Source organism: Saccopteryx leptura, chromosome 7 (genome assembly GCF_036850995.1).
Source record: "Saccopteryx leptura isolate mSacLep1 chromosome 7, mSacLep1_pri_phased_curated, whole genome shotgun sequence".
NCBI classification, from domain to species: domain Eukaryota; kingdom Metazoa; phylum Chordata; class Mammalia; order Chiroptera; family Emballonuridae; genus Saccopteryx; species Saccopteryx leptura.
Window position 1 is genome coordinate 14,903,952 of NC_089509.1, and position 9,518 is coordinate 14,913,469.

The window sequence follows — 9,518 nt, forward strand, 5'->3', positions numbered from 1 at the left end:
AATAAAAAAAATCTTTAGCCCTGGCCAGACAGCTCAGTTGGTTAGAGCATTACCCTGATACACAAAGGTTGCAGGTTCGATCCCTGGTCAGGGCACATACAGAAACAGATTGATGTTTCTGTCTCTCTCGCTCTCTCTCTCTCTAAAATCAATAAATAAATGTTAAAAAATACATTTTTTTCTGGGCCTTAAAACAAAAGAGTCTTTTGATATACATAAATGGGCCACCACACATATACCCCAGAAAATACCTACCTCTACTCAAATCCTCTCCTTTGCTGTTGCTGTTAATCCAGAGTTACTCTCTGATAGGCATCAGACTGGATTGTTTATAACGGCAGTGCCTTAACTGCTTAGAAGAATTCCTGAAAGCACAAACTTCTACCTAAATTTGTCTTGAGAGTTACATGGAATGGAATAAACTTATATATTTTAAATACTTAAAGAATTCAATGATTACTAATAAGTAGTTATACATTGAGGAGAACTGTGCCACAAGAACACACAAACACAGTGAAATCCTTTGGCTTCATATCAAACTCTTTAATTTCTGAACTTTGTTTTATGATTTGTTTAGAATATTCCATGCTTTGTGAAAAGTGCTCTAAAGTGCCTAAACTTGGCAGTTGTGGCCTCTCCTTATAAACTCAACCTTCTCAGTCTGTCCAGTCCTTCCTTATTCTCTTACAAGCTGTGACTCTGCACCCCTCTCTTTAATGTAAGTGCCTAGGCCAGAGCTGAAACACAGCACCCTGAAATTATATGTTGTTATTATCTTCAAGACAAAAATTGAGTCTCATATCCTCAGCCTGACCCCATGATTCCATGATGATTTTTCACTGACTTTTAATTTCATCTCTTCCTTTATGCTACCAGTATTTATTGAATGTCTACTGCGGGACAGCATAAAGCCAGAAGCTGCAGCCCACCATCACAGCCGCCTGGCCTATGCAGGTTTACATTAGATTTGGACAGTCGGTAAAGAAACAACGAAGCCAAGAACTGGTGGGCCATTAGCTTTAATTCTAGCTTGCACCCAGCGGGCAAGTAAAAACACACACTGGGCTCCAAAACCCACTCATTCAGTGCTCACAAAGCTACTGACTTATCCGAGTTTCCTAGAATCAAATGTTTCTAGCTCACTAGCCTTATTCACCTCTGTTCTCCATCTCCTTCTCTCTGCACAAACTCTGCCCAAACTGGCTTTTCCTTCAGCACTCTGCCATCTTGGCTGCCTCTTCTCTCCTCTCCTTCACGTGGCCTTACTCTGCTCTTCCACAGCATGGGCTCCTCCTAGAATGTAATCACTCTTCTCCTTCAGCACTTCCGCCAGCTCCAGGGTAGCATCTCTTTCTCCCACGTTTGCTCCAGCTCCTTCCACTGCTCGGTTTGCAGGTCCCGGGCAGCCTCTTCCACAGAGCTCTCAGTTTCCTCACACATGGCTGTAAAAGTCAGCCAGCCTACGACCCCCAAAAGGACAGCCATGGGGAACCATAAGAGCAGCCAGTCCTCTACTCCACCACTCAAAGGTGGTGGGGGCTCCTTACCGTCCATCCAAATTCTATGTGAACCTGCATGGGCCAGGCTGCTGTGATGGTGGCCGCGCCTACTGCCTTTAGAGACAGACACTATTCTCAGCCTTAGACATATAGCAAGTAACAAGACAAACTCCTGTTTTCAAAGAGCTTACATTTGAACATGGGGACACAGATAGGAAACAAACAAACAAATATACAATATGCCAGGTGGTCATAAGTGCCAATGAAGAAAAACAAAGGGATAGGGGGACCAAGCATGGTGTCATAGTGGGGAGAGGACACTATTCTCACATAGGGGTCAGAGGAGGCCTGTTGGGCAAATAAAATATATTATGCTCACTTTGTTAAAGATGGCGCTGCCCACGTGGAAGCCCATCGCCCAGGTGATATTAGTTGCCCTTCTTGGAATGGGCTTGATTATATTAATGTGTGTTGGGGGCAGGCTGTGGCAGGCAGGATCCTTGTAGCTTGGGACTAAGCCTTTCCCACCCTTTTTGATGTAGGGTGGTGCACTCTCATGAGGTATTCCATTATGCCTCAGATAACTGACTTTAAATTAGAGACTTCCCTATTTGTATGTTGGATTAATGGTTTGGATTTCTACACTATAAAGTGGGGCAGACCGGGAGTTTGCTCTCTCTCAGTTCCTGAGAGAAAAGGCCACATAGAGGAGGCCAGGAGAAACAGCCAAGATGGTGGAGTGTTGAGTGAGAAGCCAGTTTGTGCAGAGTTTGTGCAGGGAGAAGGAAGGAGATGGGGAACAGAGGTGAATAAGTTTGGTGAGCTAGAAACCTTTGATTCTAGGAAACTCGAATAAGTCAGTAGCTTTGTGAGCACTGAATGTGAGTGGGTTTTGGAGCCCAGTGTGTGTTTTTACTTGCTCTCCAGTTGCAAGCTAGGATTAAAGATGATGGCCCATCAGCTTTTGGCTCCGTTGTTTCTTTACCGACTGTCCAAATCCAATGCGAACTTGCATGGGTCAGGCGGCTGTGATGATGGCCATGGATACTGGCTTTACAAGGCCTCATAACAAGGAGACATTAGAGCAATCTTCAGAGGAGGGTAGGAGACAGTGTGTAAAGCCAGTGGCCACAGCCACTATCACAGCCACCTGGCCCATGCAGGTTCGCATTGGATTCGGACAGTCGGTAAAGAAACAATGGAGCCAAAAACTGATGGGCCATTATCTTTAATCCTAGCTTGCACCCGGTGGGCAAGTAAAAACACACACTGGGCTCCAAAACCCACTCACATTCAGTGCTCACAAAGCTACTGACTTATCTGAGTTTCCTAGAATCAAAGGTTTCTAGCTCACCAGACTTATTCACCTCTGTTCCCCATCTCCTTCCTTCTCCCTGCACAAATTGGCTTCTCACTCAACACTCCGCCATCTTGGCTGCTTCTCCTGGCCTCCTCCATGTGGCCTTTCTCTGCTCTCCTCTCTGCTCTCTCCTCTAATGATAATCTCAGGAACCAAGAGAGGCAAATCTTTTCCCTCTGGCAAAATACAGGCCAGAGTTTTGTCTGCAGACAGCACCGTAGCTGGCACCAGAGGCCGCCCTGAGCAGGCATACCAAACCTTATTGGCCAATACACCAGCATCTGCTGGTTCTATGTGTAGTAAAATAGGAGAACTCATTATTGGCCATAAAGAAATTACAAAGGTGCCCTCAGGGGCAGCCACAGCTTCCTGCCCAGGTAATGGAACACTCTGTGGTTCAGCCCTATACCCAGGCAGAGCTGATGGAGTTGGGGGCACAATTTAGGCAGAAACCTACTGAATCCCTGGTAACCTGGTTACTACGATTATGAGATATAGGGGTGGATGGCATCATGCTCTCCGGAACAGAGATGGAGAAATTGGCCGCCATTACCACACACTCTTCCTTGAGGCAGTGTCTTCAGAACTGCCATGGCAACCCAGGAGACCATACCCTATTAGAATGGGTGATGGCCGCCATTCGTATGGTCTGGCAGAATGCTGGAGAATTGGCAGGGGCAATGAGTTGGCGGCAGTGCTACAGTGAGTTAGTAAAGGTCCTTCGGGAACTAGGTATGAAGAATGCTATTTCAACCCTGGGTCCCGTGGGCCAGACGAGGAAGTGTTTATGGCAAAAATGAGGGAAATTGATGACATCGGATCATTTACAGCAAAATGGTGGGATCTTGATAACATTATACGAAGTGAAATAAGTAAATCAGAAAAAACCAGGAACTGCATTATTCCATACGTAGGTGGGACATAAAAATGAAACTAAGAGACATTGATAAGAGTGTGGTGGTTACGGGGGGGAGGGGGGAGAGGGAGAGGGAAAGGGGGAGGGGGAGGGGCACAAAGAAAACTAGATAGAAGGTGACAGAGGACAATCTGACTTTGGGTGATGGGTATGCAACATAAGTGAAAGACAAGATAACCTGGACTTGTTATTTTTGAATATATGTATTCTGATTTATTGATGTCGCCCCATTAAAAATAAAATTATTATAAAAAAAAGAATGAGGGAAATTTGTTCTTGCTAGTGCCCCGTCAACCCTTTTTGGGTCACTTGTGGCTATCTTGGGCCCCTATGTGGGGCAGCCCATCAATGCAGTTACACAGATGGTAGCAGATTTGGGAGAACTGGAGGCCACTCAGGATCATAAAGCAGTGAGGGCTGCTGCCTATGTCCCCCCCCCCCCAACTAACAAGGGAAACGGGCCTGTAAAGGTTACCCAAATGCAGATGTGGGTAGATTTGATTGCGGCTGGAGCAGATAAGGGGAAATTGGATGGCCAGTCTAATAAAATTCTTTTGGAGCTTTGGCAGCAGCTTAAATCAGAACAGAAGTTCCAGCCACTGAGACTAAAGGCCCCAGCAGCTACCAATAAAACGTTTGGTGCGCGTGCAGCTAGGTTACAAGATTATATGATAGAGACGGCCGAGGGAGAGGAGAACTCCCAAGACCCATTGTACCAGTTTGAATAGGAAAAGGGCCGAGGGACCCGTCTAACGAGGATGGGCAGGGACCGGAGGTCACACGTGGAACTGGCTATCCACTGGTCCCCTTCCAATGTACAACGGGTGTTGGCCTTGGTGGATAGAGGTGCAGAATGTTTCCTTCTCCATGGGAACCTGCATGTGAATGGCCACGATGGCGGCTCCTGGCCTTACACAGAGGTATTTCTAGATAAAGAATCCAAGGGAAGGCATGTCAAGGCCAGTGTTAGCTATCTATTGCTGCAAAACAAGATATCCCAAACTATATGGCTTAAAAGTAGAATAAATATTTATTATCACACAGTTTCTGTGGGCCAAGACTTTGAAAGTGACTTAATTGGGTGGTTTTGGCTCAGGGTTTCTTTTTTTTTTTCTTCTATATATTTTTTTTGTTGTTAAGTTGGAAACAGGGAGGCAGTCAGACAGACTCCCACATGCGCCCGACCAGGGTCCACCGGCATGCCCACCAGGGGCGATGCTCTACCCATCTGAGGTGTCACTCTGTTGCAACCAGAGCCATTCTAGCACCTGAGGCAGAAGCCACAGAGCCATCCTCAGCACCCAGGCCAACTTTGCTCCAATGGAGCCTTGGCTGTGGGAGGGGAAGAGAGAGACAGAGAGGAAGGAGAGGGGGAAGGGTGGGGAAGCAGATGGGTGCTTCTCCTGTGTGCCCTGGCCGGGAATCAAACCCAGGACTCCTGCACGCCAGGTCGATGCTCTACCACTGAGACAACCGGCCAGGGCCGGCTCAGGGTTTCTTAAGAGATTGCAGTGAAGATGTTGTAGTAAGGTACCAGAGAACTGTAAAACTTAACATTGGCAATACCATTTTAAAAGGAAAAGTCAGACTTTCTGTCCTATCCTTTCTTTGGAAAATGGAAGAAAAAGAATATAGAAGTCTCCTGACTTACAAGGATGACTAGGGTCATTTGGTTTTAATTTCTCTGAAAGGATTCGGGTTACATGAAGAACTCCCTTTCACTTTCAATAAGAGACAGGATTTACTACCACCTTATACTAATCTTACCTCTCCCTCCCTTCCTGGTATCCTGAGATTAACATGTACCTCTAGGCAAAGGAGGAGAGATAGATACTGAAAGGAATTGTGAATTTCTTTGATTGTATTACCTTGAAAGTTTTAACGTTTTTTGTAAATCCCCTAGACCAAATGTTAATCTTGTTAATGTAACATAAATCTTGTCAAATATTAATCTCGTTAATGTAACATAAATCCTGTCAAATATTAATCTTGTTAGTGTGACATAAATCTTGTCAAATGTTTATCTTGTCAATGATTGTGTCATGCTGTCATGCACCCCCAACCTGTATGTGATCAAAGAGTATATAACCAGCCTCTGAAATATACTCGGCGCACATGAATTGGGTCTGCAGATGCCCCATGTCAGCCATATGCAGCCGGCATATTTAACAAATCTCCTCCTTCAATAAAACTCTTCAAAATTCACCTGGAATTGGTGTCTCTATGTAGCCCCAATGAAGTGGGGTACAGTACCTTTCAAAATCTGGGTACGGTACTTTATAACATTTGGGGGCTCATCTGGGATTCAGTGTTTCGTGTCACTGGGTAGAGACACCCCAAATTGGCTCGTCTCTCTGAGGAGCTTTCCTGCCCCGCTTGAATCTTATGGAGAAGGGCGCCACCTGAGACTTTTCAGGGCTCTCAGTCTTCTTGTGGGGTCCGGACCATTCTTTGGTAGACATCTCCCTGTTCCAAATTCAACAATTTGGACAAGTCAGCAGAGCAATCAAGGAGGTAGGTAAAGCAACTCTTTTGTGTTACTAAATTCTACCTTTTCTCTGAATTCTTGTTTTCACTTTCCTGTTTGGGACTGGTACTGGTCAAATTTGTATGACACTAGGTTGTAGGTAGGGTAGATTTAAGGTTTTGCCGACTTGTGACTCTGGAGATGTCAAACCCCGGTGGAGTAGGTAGGGCCTTCAAAACTACTTTGCTGATTGTAACTAGTCTTTTTGTTTTGGGGTGCTGTGAAATAGATCAGACGTGGTCAGCATGTGTAAAGCCAGTAGCCACGGCCACCAGCACAGCCACCTGACCCATGAATGTTCGCATTGGATTTGGACAGTTGGTAATGAAACAGCGGAGCCAAGAACCAGTGGGGCCATTAGCTTTAATTCTAGCTTGCACCCAGCAGGCAAGTAAAAACACACACTGGGCTCCAAAACCCACTCATTTAGTGATCACAAAGCTACTGATTTATCCGAGTTTCCAGAATCAAAGGTTTCTAGCTCACTAGCTTTATTCACCTCTGTTCCCCATCTCCTTCTCTCTGCACAAACCCTGCACTAACTGGCTTCTTCCTCAGCACTCCACCATCTTGGCTGCCTCCACATGGCCTTTCTCTGTTCTCCTACAGCATGGGCTTCTCCTAGAACGTAATCACTCTTCCCCTGGAACAATGTGATCTCTCCTTCTTTTAAAACCCGTTGGAGCGAAAGCCCTCCCCCAACATATATTAACATAATCACGCACATCCTAAGCAATCACCTGGGCAACAGGCTTCCACGTGGGCAGCACCATCTTTAACAAAGTGAGTATAATATATTATCTGCCCAACAGCATGTTCCCAGCATGCTCTCCAAGACCGAAATGTCGGTGGAGAGTTTCTAGGTCCTGCCTTGGGTTTTGCTGGGGGACATCTGGTTATACTCTGGAAGGATTCAGTCCTGTTTCAGGCTCTTGGGGATATCAGTTTCTCTAAGAGAGGTATTAGTAGGGATTTAATTCTGCCCAGAACTTCAAGAGGTGTCTAGTTGTGCTCTCAGTAGAATGCCAGAAGTGGGGACTTCATTTGTACTCTAGGAATCCATTAGTGGAGATTGAATTAGCCAGGATTAGTCAGTCTCGCATCGCACTGCAGCAGTGGAGACCGAGCTAATCTGGATTGATTAATCTCGCTCTGGACTTCCAGAGACTTCTCTCCTCTCTGTGTTTGTTGAGATCTCAGTCTTTGTTATTAATCTGTCTGTCTAGAAACTCCTGGTTTAAAGGACTCTCTGGTGCTGCGGCCAGCGTGCACCTGAGAGGCCACGAGGGGGAGCCCTTCTCTCGTCAGTGAGGTACAGTACCTTTCAGTTTCTGGGGTGCAGTACTTTCCACTGGGGGAACTCTCTCTCGTCTATTGAACTTTGTCTTTGTGTGTTGGTGTGATAGAGGAATCTCTGGTGCTGTGGTCAGCATGCACCTGAGAGGTCATGAGGGGAGCCTTTTCCTTGTCAGTGAGGTATAGTACCTTTCAGAATTTGGGGTGCAGTGCTTTCCACTGGGGGGAACCCCTCCCTCATCTATCAAATTTTGTCCTTGTTTATCAGAAAATGTCTGGTAGAATTTTAATTGAAAAAGCACACTCATTAAATGTGTATGTGAAGTCTTTGTTTAATGTGTAACTGTGTCTGTTTCTAAGGCCTGAATTGAATTTTTGCACGCAAAATTGAAAATTTCTGGGCAAAACTAAAAGAAAATTTGTAAAAGAAGCCCAAAAAATACAAAATCTCTTTTCTTGGATACAAAAACCTCTAGCTTCAGGGCACTTTACCTGACTTCTCCCCTGAAGAAATTATTCTCTTCTGTTGGTTCCTACTTCTTGTCTTGTGTCCTCTATAGTCAAACACTCTTTATTCCGGGTGCTAGTTAATTGTCTGTGTTATCTTTCTTTCTTTATTTTATTTTATTTTATTTTATTTTTTTTTTTGTATTTTTCTGAAGTTGGAAATGGAGAGGCAGCCAGAGAGACACCCGCATGTGCCCGGCCAGGATCCACCCGGCATGCCCACCAGGGGTGATGCTCTGCCCATCTGGGGAGTTGCTATGATGCAATCAGAGCCATTCTAGCACCTGAGGCAGAGGCCACAGAGCCTTCGCCAGCACCCGGGCAAACCTTGCTCCACTGGAGCCCTGGCTGCAGGAAGGGAAGAGAGAGACAGAAAGGAAGGAGAAGGGTAAGGGTGGAGAAGAAGATGGGCGCTTCTCCTGTGTGCCCTGGCTGGGAATCAAAACCGGACTCCCGCAGGCCAGGCCAATGCTCTACCACTGAGCCAACCGGCCAGGGCCTTTGTTTTTTTTTTTTTAACTAGTTTTTTTTTAGATTTTTTTCTTTTTCTTTTTTATTCTCCCCTCCTCAACCACCTCCCTCTCCTCCCCCGATCCTGTAACCCCCACACTCTTGTCCATGTCTCTGAGTCTCATTTTTATGTCCCACCTATGTATGGAATCATATAGTTCTGAGTTTTTTCTGATTTACTTATTTCGCTCAGTATAATGTTATCAAGGTCCATCCATGTTGTTGTAAATGATCCGATGTCATCATTTCTTATGGCTGAGTAGTATTCCATAGTCTATATATACTAAAGCTTTTTAATCCACTCATCCTCTGACAAACACTTGGACTGTTTCCAGATCTTTGCTATTGTGAACAATGCGGCCATAAACATGGGGGTGCATTTCTACTTTTCAAACAGTGCTATGGTGTTCTTGGGGTATATTCCTAAAAGTGGTATAGCTGGGTCAAAAGGCAGATCAATTTTTAATTTTTTTGAGAAATCTCCATACTGTTTTCCACAGTGGCTGCACCAGTCTGCATTCCCACCAGCAGTGCAGGAGGGTTCCCTTTTCTCCACATCCTCGCCAGCACTTATTCTGTGTTGTTTTGTTGATGAGTGCCATTCTGACCAGTGTGAGGTGATATCTTATTGTGGTTTTAATTTGCATTTCTCTAATGATTAGTGATGTTGAGCATTTTTTCATATGCCTATTGGCCATCTGTATGTCCTCTTTGGAGAAGTGTCTATTCATTTCTTTTGCCCATTTTTGGACTGAATTGTTTGTCTTCCTGGTATTGAGTTTTACAAGTTCTTTGTAAATTTTGGTAATTAACCCCTTATCAGACGTATTGTCATATATATTCTTCCATTGTGTAGTTTGTCTTTTTATTCTGTTCTTATTGTCTTTAGCTGTGCAAAAGCTT